The sequence below is a fragment of the Theropithecus gelada genome, chromosome 4, assembly GCF_003255815.1.
Source record: "Theropithecus gelada isolate Dixy chromosome 4, Tgel_1.0, whole genome shotgun sequence".
In the NCBI taxonomy this organism is placed as follows: domain Eukaryota; kingdom Metazoa; phylum Chordata; class Mammalia; order Primates; family Cercopithecidae; genus Theropithecus; species Theropithecus gelada.
The window spans coordinates 36,871,073-36,886,639 of NC_037671.1; positions in this window are offsets into that span (position 1 = coordinate 36,871,073).

Consider the following 15,567-nt stretch of genomic DNA (forward strand, 5'->3'; position numbering starts at 1 on the left):
CTTGGTTGAGGATCAGTTATCAGTCACTCCCCAGAGAAGTCTGAGGCAGGACGGAGTGGAGGAAGGGGAGGTAAGACAAGGTCCTGAAATGGTACACTCGACCATTCCTAATCCCCAGTGGTCCAGCCCTCCAGGGTCAATAAAGAAAGACACGCTATGTTTCCAGGCGGACCTCCTTCCCCTAGAGTGCGTTTTTGTGCCTGCTTCTCTGCCGGCCAGGCCTCCCTCCTCCCTCTTCTCACAGAAGCCTGGCTTATATCACAGCATTCTGATGCATTAATAATAATGGCCACTGCTTAACAGGCACCTACTGTATGCCTGGCACTGTTTGGTACTCATGAGATGCTAAGCTGTTAATCATACTATAAGCACTATAATGTGCATAAGTACGATGAATACCTAATTAAATGTTTATTGAGGCCGGGCGCAGTGGCTCATGCCTGTAATCCTAACACTTTGGGAGGCCAAGGTGGGCAGATCACTTGAGATCAGGAGTTCAAAACCAGCCTGTCCAACGTGGTGAAACTCCGTCTCTACTAAACATACAAAAAAATTAGCTGGGCGTGGTGGTGGGTGCCTGTAATCCCAGCTACTTGGGAGACTGAAGCAGGAGAATCGCTCGAACCCAGCAGGCAGAGGTTGCAGTGAGCCAAGATCGTGCCACTGTACTCCAGTCTGGGCAACAGAGCAAAGCTCAAAAAAAAAAAAAATTGTTTATTGAGTGGATAAGGTGTCAGACATAGCTGTCCATTCTCCCCTTTTCCTCAGTAAACAAGGCTTGATTTTTATTTTGTATTTGATTTATTTTTGTAGAGACAGGGTCTCCCTATGTTGCCCAGGCTGGTCTCAAACTCCTGGCCTCAAGCAATCCTTGTACCTTGGCCTCCTAAAGTGCTGGAATTACAAGCATGAGCCACTGTACCTGGCCAAGGCCTGGTTTTTAACTGGGCACAAGCCTGCCTAGAATTAAGACTATCCCAGCCTCCCTTGCAGCTAGATGTGACTATATGACCAAGCAGAATGTTATGTGCCAAGATTTCTAGGAATCTTTCTTAAAAGTAAGCTGGCATGTACCATTTACTCCATTCTTATTTATCCTTCCTCCGTCTTGCTAGGTGGAATGCAGCTGTGATAGCTGGCATTCTGGCTGCCCATCTTAGACCATGAGGACAAGATAGTAGAGCAGCGAGCTAGAAGGAGCCTGGGTCTCTCAGGATTATGTAAAACCTCCATACCAGCTGCAGACTGCCTGCCTCAGGACTTTTATGAGAGAAATGGACTTTTCACTTTTATTAAGTGGGAATTCTTATTGGTGTGGCCTCACTCAAGGCCCAAGGGAGCACTTCACAGGGGTCTCCTGAATGGATGGGCCCAGCTAAGCTGTACCAGCTGTGGACAGGGTCTCTACCCATTTAAGCCTGGAGTAGGGAAACAAATGTTGCCTCTGGAAGCTGGAAAAGGTCCACCAAGAGGGAGCAAGGGAGGGCTCCTCCATCTGCTCAGCTGGGCTCACACAGGCCCAGCCTCCAAGAGGCTGCCTGGGGTGGACGTCAGTGATGTGCCCAAGGTGGGTTGGGTGCCCATCTAAGGCAATGCTGGTGGGCTTCAGGGGAGGAAAGACCAACTTTCCCAATGAGGGAACTCTGGGTGACACATCCTCTTGATACCCTGATCCACTGGGCATGGTGTCTTGGCACCAGCTTGGGATTTGATCAAGTACATGTCCTGGTTCTGTCATTTTCCAGCTTTGTGACTTGAGGAAAGTGTCTGAAATCTGCTGAACAGTCACCTCCCATATCCAGAGAACCCTGAAGCTACTGTGAGGAGGGAGATAATGCTGGTCAAAGTGCTCCATGAGCCTGGCTGCCCTGTTCCAGTGCCTTGCTGACCACGAACCCGGCCACGTGTTTGATAAATGCCATCTTACTCTTCACAGCAACATTTACAGGTAGATGTTGCTATGCCCATTTTTCTTTTCTTTTGTTCTTTTTTTTTTTTTTAAGACAGAGTCTCACTCTGTCACCCAGGCTGGAGTGCAGTGGCCCAGTCTGAGCTCACTGCCACCTCCACCTCCCGGATTCAAGCGATTCTCTTGCCTCAGCCTCTCGAGTAGCTGGGATTACAGGCACGCACCACCACGCCTGGCTAATTTTTGTACTTTTAGTAGAGACGGGGTTTTGCCATGTTGACCAGGCTGGTCTTGAGCTCCTGACCTCAAGCTATCCGCCTGCCTCAGCCTCCAAAAGCATGAGCCACTGGGCCAGGCATATGCCCATTTTTCAAGTGAAGAAATTCAGGCTTGTACATGCCCAAGGTCATAGCTGGGAAGCAGATTCAAACTCAAATCCCTAATTTCCATGACTGCCCCATGCCCAGTAAAACCCTGTTGCTACTCTCACGTCCTCTCAGGGCCAAGTCCAGGGTCCCTGGAACAGGTCACTGGGTCCACTAGGCTTCCTGCCTCCAGCTCCCTGGGCTGGACTCCTCTCTAATCCTCCTCTGGCCAGCTCTCAGCTGGTTAAATGTGCCCCCTCCTGTTTGCCCTCCATCCAGATCCCACTCATCTGTTGTGGGCGATGCCTGCTCCGTGTCCACCCCTTCCAGATCTGGGGTCCAGTACACAACCCCAGTTGGCCCAGTGTGACTCTGTCCTGGAACTTTTCTCCAATCTTAGATAACAAATTCTCTCTTGCCACTAGAGTTTCCAAGCCTTGACGTGTTAAGTCAGGAGCTGTTACCCCCAGGGAGAATATGGACAGCCCAGAAGAGGAGGAGCCAGCGGGAGCCAGACACCCTCCTGACGTCGCTGTGGGAACACCTGGACGAAGCAGCCATTCCCTTTTTCTGTCGTTCAAATGGACTTGAGTCCCTCCTATTTTGGTGGAGAGACTCCCCATCCTTCAGAGGCCCGTTTCAAGAGCCCTCTCCTCCAGAAAACCTTTCCCTGTCCCCCGAGTCCTTGCAGACCTCACATGTCCCAAGTCTTTGCTCTCTAATTCTTTTCCCAGTATTTCTTATTTCTTTCTTCCCAAGATTCTAACTCCTTGAAGGCAGGGATTCTAGGGCAGCTGGCAGCAGCAGACCCAACACACCAATTTCTGGAGCGGTTGGCCTGAGCTTCCTCCCCACATTGGTCCTCTCCGGCCACTGGCCCATCAGAGGCCAGTGTGGAGAGCACCATGTGGAACTCAGGCCCACGTCTCGGTTTCTGTGCAGCGCTGTCATTGACGAGCGGTGGGATCACGAGCGAGTCTCAAGCACTCTGGGCCTCCCTCGCCTCCTCTGTGAATGGCGATAACAACACTTGCCCTGCTGACCTTGCGGGTGGAGCACTGTGATGAGCGAATGTCAACTGGCAGCAGAAGTGGACACGCTTTGGAAAGGGCAGTCTGTCTGAGCCAGTCTGTTGGTCGGATTCCTGCCTTCCTAGCTTTCTTTCTGCCTCCATCTGTCTGCGCTCCCGTCCTCGCTGCGTCCTGCTCTCTGATGAGCCAGACTGGGGATGGTGGCAGAGACAAAGCTGGGACGCATGCCAGCCACAGGGACATGCAGCTGCCAGTTAGTTCCCGACTGACACAAGGCCCCACCCCCAGACCCAGGCTCTAGCTGCGAAAAGGCTGGACAGCTTGGGGGAGAGTGCCCACTGCTGGGGTGTGGAGAGCCTGAGGCTGGTCACCTAGACAGGGTCAGAGGGGACAGGATGGGCAGGAAGCTTGGTTGGTGGGATCCCAGAAACCACCCAGCTGTCTTGTGGTACAAAGACCTTGGGACCAGAGAGGCCAGGCACCAGGCCCAAGGACACACAGCAGGGCTGGGATCTGAATCCAGACCCCAATCTGTGCTCCCACATGGCATGCGTTATCTCATTCAATCCTAGCGAGTCTACTGCCAGAGGGGTTCACTGCCTGTCTCACTCACAGACAGGGAAAAGAGGCTCACTGACATTCCCAATCAAGCCTGGATAAGGGCAGAGGAAGGATTCAGGCTGGATCTGTTGGAATCCTCTTTCCAGGACACCATGTTGCAGCTGGATGGTGAACAAGGACTGGGAAATAGCCCAGGAGGTGGTGGCTGTGTTCTCAGGGCCATACAATGAGGTACTTTCAGCAACTGCAGCATGCCAGGGCTCCCCTTGGGCACACTTGGGCCACGACACGTTGCTCTGCCCAGACCAGCACCTACTCTGTGCCGCCAGGCCCTATATAGGCACTGGGGCCAGGGTGGCCAGGCACAGTGGCTGGGCACAGCCTGCCTTTGAGGATAGTTCAAGGCCTGGTGGCCACAACTGCTCAGGGTCTTCTTGCCTCGGAGGGCAGTGATGACTCCCAAGGGTAGCCATCTGCGGGCTTACTAGTTTCATGAACACCTACTAGATGCAGTCCCAGTGAGTGACCCTCTCCGTTCTAGGGAAAAATGACAGGTGGAAGGGCTTCAGGCCTTGTTCCATCAATGCCATCTCCTACCCTTCCACAGACTGACTCCTCAGAGAGCGACCCCAAGCTCCTGACGGGGGCTGAGCGAATGGACCCCAAGCTTCTGATAGGGGCTGAGCAAATGGACCGTTTCTTCCAGTAGCCAAGGGCTAACTGTACCCACCCCCATTGCCATTTCACACCTGAGAGGCCATCTGAAGAGGCCTCATCCCATGCCAGGGCCTCAGCCCTTGGGGTCCTCAGAGTTCCCGCGTGGACACAGCCAGGCAGGGCTCCTGCCAGAGTTAGGCGCCAAGCCTGAGAACCCTGCAGCCCTAGCTTGGGGGACAGACAGGACACACAGATGGCATCGTCTTTATCACCTCCACCCTATGATGGGGAGCAGGGTGGCCTGCGCCTGCCCGCATGAATCCATTCCCTCCACAGGCATGTGCTGGAGGGCTACTGGGGGCCAGGCACAGTTCACTGCATACAGCAGAGCCTCACTGGGCTTACATTCTAGAGAAGGACTGTCAACAGGAAAGGTGCAAATGAGTAAAATGAGTAAATTGCATAGCACACTGGAGGGTGATGCGTGCATGACAGGAAGGGCCTAGGATGCCTGGAGCGGTGGGTGGGCTGTGGGAGCAGCGCTGAATACCGTGGTCAGGGCAGATCCCTTTGGGGAGGTGGGATTTGAGCGAGGCACAAAGGATGCGAGGGTGTGAGCTCTGCAGGTCTCTGTGTGCATTCCAGGTGGCGGGAGGTGAAGTGAGGAGGCACCGTGGAGTTAGATTGTGGGGGCCTTGAAGCCCTGGCCGCGCATTTCCCGGGTCCCCTGGCCAAGCATCTCACCTCTCCGTGCTCACTGGGAGCCAAGCGCCATGCTGGTTGCTTCAGAGCAGTTAGCTTATTTAATTATCTTAATGGCCCTTTGAGGTAGCACCCCTATCGTTAGCATCCCTATTTTAACCTCAGGGAGGAAACTGAGACACGGGGGGAGGGGCTTAGTACTTTGCACAATGAGGGGAGGAGCCAGGATCTGGTGCAAAGCCCCACTCTTAGCCACCACTGCATAGGGTCTGGTGTGTCTGCTGCCCCTCCCTGACCCACCCCCCTCAACAGAGCACCAGGTGCACCCCCAGCCCAGCAGGCCCGTCGTGGGGGGTGGAGGGGCCCCACATCACTGCTCACACCCTAGAGCTGACCGCTGCCTTTCCCCCATTAATGCACAGCCAGCCAGGCCTTACAAAACCGCAGGCCCAGATAAGAGCACAATCGGAACCTGTTTTGCTCACAGGCCGGCTAGGGGGCTGGGCCCGCCGGGTGGTGGGAAGTTTGGGGGGAGGCTGCTGGCAGCACTCTGGCCCCGTTATCAGTAGCCTTCTCCCCCCGCCCATTAGCCCCTTTGAAATTTACCCAACTTATCAGAGGTGCGAGCTTTCCAGCTTTCAGAGGGAGGGCTGTTATGCCTTTGTGTCCAGCCGCCGCTGCCTTCCGCCTCAGCTCAGAGAGGACTACGTCTGGGGGTAGGGAGGGTAGTGGGGTGGAAGTGGTGGGAACTTACAGGGAAGGAAGGCCTGGCCCTCCAACCCCTAAGGGGGCCCCTGCACTCACACACATGGACTTCGGCAGCCCCATCACTGCCACGTGGGCACTTCCCGGACACTCCTTCCCTCCTTACCCTGAACAACACACACCCACCCTAAGTCTGCAGCACCCCCAACTCTCATCCTTCTCTCAGCCAAGCGGTGAGCACACCTTCCTCCCCCTCCTCATGCCCCTATCCAGCTTGCTCAGAAACTCAGGCCTGATTCTAGCACCCCTCGCCCCCCTCACTCCCGTCACACCTTCAGCAAATGTTTATTGAGCACCTACTACACTCCGGGCACGGGGGACACGGCAGTGAACAGGACAGACCAATCTTGCTCTCCCATGGAGCTGACGTGCTAGTGCTGGAAACGGGGTAAATAAACACAAAGAAGTGGATATTGCTTGTTGGGAGGTGGGAACTGCTGCGGTAGGGCCAGAATGAAGCAGGAAAGGAGTGTGGGAAGTGTTGAGGGCAATTTTAAGTGTGTTGGGTGGAGCGTGGGGGTGACATTTGTTTTGTTTTGTTTTTTTGAGACAGAGTCTTGCTCTGTTGCCCAGGCTGAAGTACAGTGGTGCCATCTCAGTCTCAGTTCACCACCGCCTCCGCCTCCTGGGTTCAAGCGATTCTCCTGCCTCAGGCTCCCGAGTAGCTGGGATTACAGGTGCCCGCCACCACGCCCAGCTAAGCCACCACGCCCAGCTGATTTTTTTTTTTTGTATTTTTAGTAGAGACGGGGTTTTACCATGTTGGCCAGGCTGGTCTCGAAGTCCTGACCTCAGGTGGTCCACCTGCCTCCCAGAGTGCTGGGATTACAGGCATAAGTCACCGCGCTCGCCTTCAGGTGACGTTTGATTCAAGACCCGAAGGAGTCTAGCCCTGTCCCACTGTGCAGTTAGAATCACAAACACAGGAGGGAAGAGCCAAGAGATGGAGATCCACCAGTCTAACATGCTTCCTTTTTTCTTTTTTTTAGTGAGGCTCAGAGAGTGCAGCGAGCTGCCTGAGGCCACACAGCATGATGGCAGCAGAACCAAGCAGAAGTTAGAGCCCAGGACCTCAGTGGCCCAGACAGGACTCTTCCCCCTATTCCTGCTACCCCCAGGCTGGGGCAGTGTCAGGGCCCTGGGCAAGACAGTTCTGGCTATCTCGGGATGAGGGGTGGGGGAATTGAGCATGGGGGTACAAATGTCCACAGCCATTTGGCCGCCTTTTGCAGCCTAGCGGGGTGGGCAGGACTTGTTTGGAGCTGAGAGTTGGGGCTCAGGTGCTGGTGCAGGGACTGCAGAGTGCACATGGATGGCGTTACGACCTGGGAGGCCTGGCTTCAGCACCCCAGCTCCCTCAGAGTCTCAGCAGTCCCTGCCCGGTGTCAGTCCTCTGTTCCCCTCACTTCTGGTCCACCAGTGGCCTGACCTCGAGGGCTTGTTCTTCCAGGAGAAGCTCCTTTCTATGGCCCCTTCCTCCTGTCTCCCACCCTCTCACTCCCAGTATGTACCTGCCCTTCTGTGAAGGGATGAATTGTCTGGAGGGGAGAAGGGAGCAGCCTTGGGCATGGTGGAGGGTGGGGTCATGAGCCAGGATGGATGGGCACTCCCCAGGGGCCTGGCTCCTGCTGGATGAGCTTTCAGGAGACAGATGAGAAGTGGGTGCTAAAGGGAGCTCGCTAATAGGCTCCTGTGCGCGCTGTCACCTCTGGGCCCTGGGGAGGTGGTGGTGTTCAGAGGCCCTCAGGGCAATGTTCCTATGGAGTTGGAGAAGCCTAAGGTAGTTAGGCTGTTGGGGAAAGAGCACTGAGTGTGGAGACTGAGTTCAAGTCCCAGTTCTGCTGTGTTCTTGCTGAGTGTCCTCAGGCAAGTCACTTCCCCTCTCAGCCTTAGTTTCCTTTATTGGTGAAAGAGGATCAAGGATCCCTTCTTCAAAGGGATACTGTAAGGAGGGAATGAGGAGAAGTGCAGCGCCTGGCACGCAGCCGGGACTCTGTCAACAGCGGGCTCTCTCCCCTCAGGGACCTCTGTCTCACCCTCAACTGATTACGGCTGGAGTTTAGGGCCATGCAGACGGGCACTCAGCAGGTGACAAGCACTTCAGAGGCTTTTTTCAGGACCTCGGGTGCACACTGGATTAACCGTAACCCTTGGTTTATGACACACACTCCCCAGGATCCACGTGTAGCCACCTCTTAATTTTTAATAATACAATGAATACTGGGAACCCACTGGCAGCCCAAGATCACAATTATTTTATTTTATTTTATTTTTTGAGACGGAGTCTGGCTCTGTCGCCCAGGCTGGAGTGCAGTGGCCAGATCTCCGCTCACTGCAAGCTCCGCCTCCCGGGTTCGCGCCATTCTCCTGCCTCAGCCTCCCGAGCAGCTGGGACTACAGGCGCCCACCACCTCGCCCGGCTTATTTTTTTTTGTATTTTTAGTAGAGACGGGGTTTCACCGTGTTAGCCAGGATGGTCTCGATCTCCTGACCTCGTGATCCGCCCGTCTCGGCCTCCCAAAGTGCTGGGATTATAGGCTTGAGCCACCGCGCCCGGCCCCAAGATCACAATTATTACCAGTAATGTCACATGGATCAACTCACTTATTTTTGTCCTCAGCCTTATAGTTTTGTGTCTACATTGTCCCCATTTTACAGAAGAGGAAATTGAGGCATAATTGAGAGTTCGGGGCATCCTCTCTGCTGGACAATGCTGAGATGCACTGGGTACATTCTTCCCACAAACTCCTCCTGCTCTGGGCTCCAGGCAGACAGAACCCTGAGGAATAACATCATCATATAACCTCCACTGCATCCCGCCGTGTTCTGTAGCGCCTTCAAATCCCACCCAGCCCCTCTCCCCCTGCAGGGCCCCACCTTCTACAACGCTGACCCCTGGGGTGAGGGGACCTCAGGGAGGAGCCTGCCTGGCCCTGTGCTCCCTGCCTGCCTGGGCCTCCCCTGGCTCCTCTCAGCCCCCCAGTGACCTCACAACTCTGCTCAGTGACACAAGAGCTTGGTGCTCCTAACACTCTCACGTCTTTCTTCTAAGTGGTGCCCAAGAATAAATGAAAGTAATAAATGTGGGGCCAGGGGTGGCAGCTCACACCTGTAATCCCAGCACTTTGGGAGGCTGAGGCAGGGGGATAGCTTGAGGCCAAGAGTTTGATACCCGCTTGGGCACCATTGTGAGACTCTCATCTCTACATAAAATTAAAAAATAAATGAGCTGAATGTGGTGGCCTGGGTCCCAGCTACTCTGGAGGCTGAGGTGGGAGGATCATTTGAGTCCAGGAGGTTGAGGCTGTAGTGAGCTATGATCACTACAGAGCAAGACCCTGTCTCAAAAAAGAAAGCAAGAAAACGAAAGGAAGAAAGGAGGAGGAAAGGAAAGAAGGGAGGGAGGGAGGGAGAGAGGGGAGGGAGAGAAAGAAATAAAAAAAATCAAATGAATGAACAAATGAGCCAGGCACGGTGGCTCACACCTGTAATCCCAGCACTTTGGGAGGCCGAGGCAGACAGATAACATGAGGCCAGGAGTTCGAGACCAGCCTGACCAACATGGTGAAACCCCGTCTCTACTAAAAATACAACACTTAGCCAGGCGTGCTGGTGCACGTCTGTAATCCCAGCTACTCAGGAGGCTGAGGCATGAAAACTGCTTGAACCCAGGAGGTGGAGGTTGCAGTGAGCCAAGATCACGCCGCTGCACTCCAGCCTGGTTGACAGAGTGAGACCCTGTCTTAAATAATAAACAAATAAACAAATGAATGAGGATGGTGGAAGGGGAAAGGGACATTAAAGGAAAAAAATCACTGCATGGCTCTGAGCACTGGGGTGGGCAAGGAAGGAAGGCGGGACTGTGTTGAAAGATGCCCCTCTGCCAGCTGCCACACTCAGGGAGCATCTGTGCCCCTTTGGTTGTGTTGGTCTGACCCACTGATCCTACTGCCCTTGCCCTGTCCCTGGCCTGAGACCTGCCCCTCCGCCACAGTGACTTCCCAGACAGAGTGACAGCCAGAGTTCCCAGGAACCATCCTAAGCCGAAACAGCTGAAGCTGCCCCACAGGGCCTGGGCTGGGCAGGACGCTCCTGCCAGACAGCAGCACCACCGCTACATGGACGTGCTTGGTGCCCTCACCTGCTGCTGGGAATGGGGTGGGGTTGGGGTCCACATGCAATGCCAGGGAAAGCAACCTCTTCCCCACACATGTGGGTCTTGACCTGTATGGGTGGGTTCTGGTCACTTCAGAATCTGCTTAAGAGCTATGGAACCTCAGAACACACACACACACACACACACAAACACACGCGCATGCGTGCGCAATCCCAGGGGTTCACAGACTGCCCCCCACCAGCTGAAGCACCTCCACAAACCCCACATTCCGAGTCCCCGTCCTGGATTGTGGGTAATGTGTGGGCAGGACTGTTGGACTCACCTCCAGCTACAGCACAACAATGGCATGCAGTAGGTGTTTACTATGTGCCTATTTCAACAAATCAACAGATACCGACTTCTTGGATGAAGGAAAGGACAGCTGGGGGGACCATGCGCTGGATCAAGTCAGAGTCAGGGGAAGGGAATGGAGGGTGAGGTGGGGGCTGCCCCTCTGGTAACCATCTCCCATGGCTCCCACCGCCCTATGAGAAAGCACGAGTAGTTTTAGGGCAGGAAGGCCCTTGTGATCCTGCCCCAGTTGCCCATTTTGCTTCACTTTACAACCATGTGTGTTGGTTCAGCCCTAGAGGCTGCCAGCAGCTCTCGCCAAACATTTACTTATTCTAACATTTACCGAGATGTTCTAGGCACTGGGGATACAACCGTCAACAAAACAGGCCCTGCCATCGTAGGGCTGACAGCGGTTCTTGCTTCCAGACTTTTTTTTTTCTTTTTGAGACGAAGTCTTGCTCTTGTCGCCCAGGCTGGAGTGTAGTGGTGCGATCTCAGCTCACTGTAACCTCTGCCTCAGGCAATTCTCCTGCCTCAGCCTCCCTAGTAGCTGGGATTACAGGCGCACGCCACCAAGCGTGGCTAACTATTGTATTTTTTTTTTTTAAATAAGATGGGATTTCACCATGTTGGCCAGGCTGGTCTCAAACTCCTGACCTCAAGTGATCCACCTGCCTCGGTCTCCTAAAGTTCTGGGATTACAGGTGTGAGTCACTGTGCCCGGCCATATCCGGCATTATTCAACAGTCCTCCTTGTCTGCTGGCCTCGTGGTCTGGGAGCCCATGGACACAGGGTTCTTTCTCATGTGCCTGGCATCCTTGGACCCCAGTGCAGTGCCTGGCCGATAGCTGTGCGTGGACTGAAGGAATGAACAGGATGGACGGACTTTGCTGGGGCCGGGGGTACCAATGGAGAGGCAGGAGGTGAGTTGGGGCTGGGGCTGAGGTGGGTCTGAAAACGTCCCTGAGGAGGGCAGAGGGTGTGGGCTAGGTTCCCTCTTCCCGGTTCCCATGTAAGATCTGATTGCCTTGGGCAACAATGGCCACAGGCTTGTGGGGAGGAGGAGGATGGGGAGGGGTGACGGGGAATAGGGTTTGCTTCCTGGTGTGGGGTTTCTACCCGCTTCCACCTCACCCTGGGGTTCCAGTCAGGGGCACCACTCCCCTGAAGTGACTCAAGCCTTGTCGAGTAGGAGGGGCGAAGGGGAGGAGGGTGATGCAGACCACCCAAGTCAGGCCCTGGGGCTGGGGGACACTGAGCTCTTACTTCCCTGGGTGGTGACTCCTATCACCAGTTCCACAGGAGGGGCTGAGACACGGCCTGCCCTGCGCTCGGACCCCAAGACAGGCTCAGAGAGAGTAAGGGGTCTGCCTGAGTCACACAGCAGGGTCAGGGCTTGACTCATAGACTCTGTTTTCATTCCCAGGCAGCACCTGCCCAGCTCTACGGGGCCAAGGAGGGGGAGAGGGCTTCTCTGAGGGTCCCCTCCCAAGGGAGGGGCAAGCCAGGCTTGCCTGTGAGGGCACCACCCCACTTGGAGATGTGCAGGGGCCTGGCCCAACTGCCCAGCTGTGAGGACAGAGGGTACTAGTGGAAGCAGGAACAGGACGGAAGGCTGGTAGGAGGAAATTCATCACCTCTCCTCTCCCAACCCTACTGTCCCAACCGTATGACTGACACCCACTACCCAGCTCCTTCACTACTAGGGATGCCGCTCTCCTTCCGCTGCCAGCCTTAAGGAGGGGAAAGGAGACAGAGAGAGGGAGGACAGAGACTGCGGGGGACCCTGTCCTCAGGCATGTGGGAACTGTAAAAATAGGAGGTGGTGTTTGCGCCCAGTGTGACTCCCCTCCCCAGAACTACCGACCTCAGAGCCCGGAGGAGCCTCAGGCTGAACCTGTCTAATGATTCATTTTACAGGGATGTGGTGGAGGCCCAGAGAGGAGAGAGGCTTGCTCAAGGTCACACAGCACTGTGTCTGCTGAGCCTATGGAGTGTTTTCTTTGTACAAAGCACTCTTCCACGTGCTTCACACATACTAACTCCAGAATCCTCTGCACAACCCTATGAGGCAGGTGCGCTACTATAATCTCTATTCTACAGATGGGGACACTGAGGCACAGAGAGGTTAAGGAGGTTGCCTGAGGTAACACATCCTGTGAGTGAGGCAGAGCTATCTGGGAGCCCAGGCAGCCTGGCTCCAGAGCCTCGTGCACAACCCCATGCTTTGCTGCCTCTAGCTGGAGTCACCAAGTAGGAGTCTTGGTCTCGCCTTGGCTTCTGCCTCCTGAGTGCCTTCAATTTGGTCTCTCATGATCTCTGTGCCTTTATTAATGTAATAATAATATTGCTATTTGAATTTATCGAAACTTTATGTGGTGCAGGCACTGTGGACTCATGCTTTTCTACATATTACTTCTCAAAATAACCCTATAGAGTATCATACTCCCATCTGCCGATGAGGAAACAGGCCCAGAGAGGTTCATTAACTTGCTCAGGGATGCAGAGCTGATAAGAAACAGCCAGGCCATGACTCTGTCCTGCCCATACAGGGGCCAACCTGAATGAGGGATCCCAGGGTCAGTCGGTCCCAGGAAGGCTGTTCTGTCCAGCCCTTTTCTCCACTTTTGGTTTTGACCTCTTGTCATCTGTGCCCTTCACTGGACCCAGCAGCCCTGCGTGACCTCAGAAGCTGCCCGCCCCCACCCCCCGCTGGCCGGTGACCCTTAAACTCTTCTGCCCTCTTGACACGGCTTTTGCGTCATGTCAGAGAAGCCAGGATCCCCGCACCCAGTCTGGGACACAGTTGGCAGCAGCTGCAGGAAGCAGGACCCACCCAGCATCTCGGGTGTCACTCACAAACCTCCCAGGTGTCCCTACCGGCAGGTGAGGAAACCTCACACACCACCCCCCCCTCCTTCACCCCCTCGCTCCCTCACTCACACAGTCATTCGTTACTTCCTTTTTTTTTTTTTTCAAGCTGGGGTCTCACTCAGCCACCTAGGTGGAGTGCAGGGGCGCGATCATAGCTCACTGCAGCCTCCAACTCAAGCGATCAAACAATCCTCCCACCTCAGCCTCCCAAGTAACTAGGACCATGGGTACACACACCCCTGGTTAGTTAGAAAAAAATTTTTTTTTTTTTTTTTTGGTGGAGATGGGGTCTTGCTATGTTGCCAAGGCTGGTTTTGAACTCCTACATCAGCCTCCCAAGTAGCTGGGACTGCAGGTGTGAGCCACTGTGACCTTGGGAGCTCACGGTCTGACTAGGGAGGTGAGAACAGCATCTGGCACCTGGCAAGTGTCAGGGAAACAGGGACAGGAAGAACCCCAGGAGTGGGAAAAGGGGCCACGTGGGGTCTGAGAGGCTGGGAGGCAGAGGCAGACTGGGAGCCGGGCTGTAAAGACTGGGCCAAGCCTTGGAGAGGTGTGAGGAAGGGGAAGGAAACAAGCATGTGCTGAGCCTTCTGTGCAGGGTTTCTCACCTGTGAGGCACATACATGAATGAGGCGGGTGGACAGACAACTTCTGTGACCTCAGGAGCCCCTTCATCTCCCCGGGCTCGGTTTCCTCAGGCACGGAGACAACCCTGCTGACCTCTTAGGTCGAAGATCAACCTTTGCGCGAACACGTGGACAGCAGAGAACACAGGGTGAGTGCTGTGAGGGCTGGGGAGGCCTTGTATCACTCCTTCACCACTAGGGATGCCTCCCAAAGCATCCTTCAGCCCTCACAGCCAGCCAAGGAAGGGGCTGCCGAGCGCTTATCCCCATTTCAGAGGGAAAAACTCGAGCTCAGACAGATTGGCCTGCCCAGGGTCACACAGCTGACTGGAAGAGGGTCAGTTTGCCTCTCCAGAAGGGGAGGACCAGAGAACTGAGAGAGGAAGGAGGATGAGGAAGAGAAAGGCGAGGGGGTGGCTGAGGTCTCAGGACCTCCCAGCTCTCACAGCTCCCTGCTCAGACTGGCTTCCCTCCCCCTTCCCAGAAAGGAGGAGCCCGCTCTGAACTGCTGCCCCTCACACCTGTCCCCAGGCATCCTTCAACGGGAACATGCTGCTGTGGTCGCCAGCAGGGTGTGGCCTCCTGGGAGGGGCTGTTTGCTTCCGTGTGGGCCAGGTTCGGGGATGGCTTTATGGTGCCATCTGGAAGATGAGGCCTGGGCGGGCCTAGCTGGCATAGGGCCAGGACAGGGAAGGGGGCACCAGGCACAGTGGGGAGCTGCCCCACCCCCCCCCCCCAGCTGTTGCTTAGCCCCCAGAGTAGTGCTGTGAGGGTTGGGGAGGTCTTGTATCCCCAGAGGAGGGCGGGGGCCTCAGTGAGCCTAAGTCCAGCATAGTCTGACCCTGTGAAGCAGGAAGTAGCTCCATTTCATGGGTGACAACACTGAGGCCCAGCAGATCAGCAAACTGCCCAAGTTCATACCTGGCAGGTACGAACTCAGGCCAGGTGTAAGTGACATTAGAGCCTATGTCCTACCCACCTCTCAGCACTGCCATACATGGGTGATGGGGCAAAGGGCAGGTCTGGGGCAGAGGACCTAGCCCAGACACCCTGAAGCCTGGAGTAGGGTCTCAGTCTCCTTGGCACTCGGTTTCCTGTGCTGTAGAAGGGGGATAACGTACTACAGCTTCTGGACAGACAGGAGAAAAGTGGAGATTGTATTTGTGCACACTCTCAGGATAGACAGTAGTCCCAGGGACGGATGTGAGGGTGTGAGAGAGGGCTGCTGGTTTTTATCATGGGGATATATATGATACCCCCACAGCGCTCACTGCTGCCACAGGACACAGTCCTCAGCCGACATCGATGACCCTTGGCTGTAGGATCCAACCCCAACCCCCCACAGCCACTGCCCCTTTCCCGGGGCAGGGGCGGGGGGTTGAGCAATTTACCTCCCGTCTGAGTCTCAGTCTTCTCAAGGGTCAGGTGGGGATGAGCATTCTCTATAGACTGTCCGTGTGAAGCTCCAGGGAGCTCCTGCCTGAGAACACGCATGGCCTGTGGAGGTGAGGCATTAATTCGTGATAACAGCATCAACACCTTCAACAGTGAGTTCATTCCATCTTCCTAAGGGCCTCAGAGGTACTGTGTCCAGAGACAAGGTCGGGAGCTGCAGGACTTGCA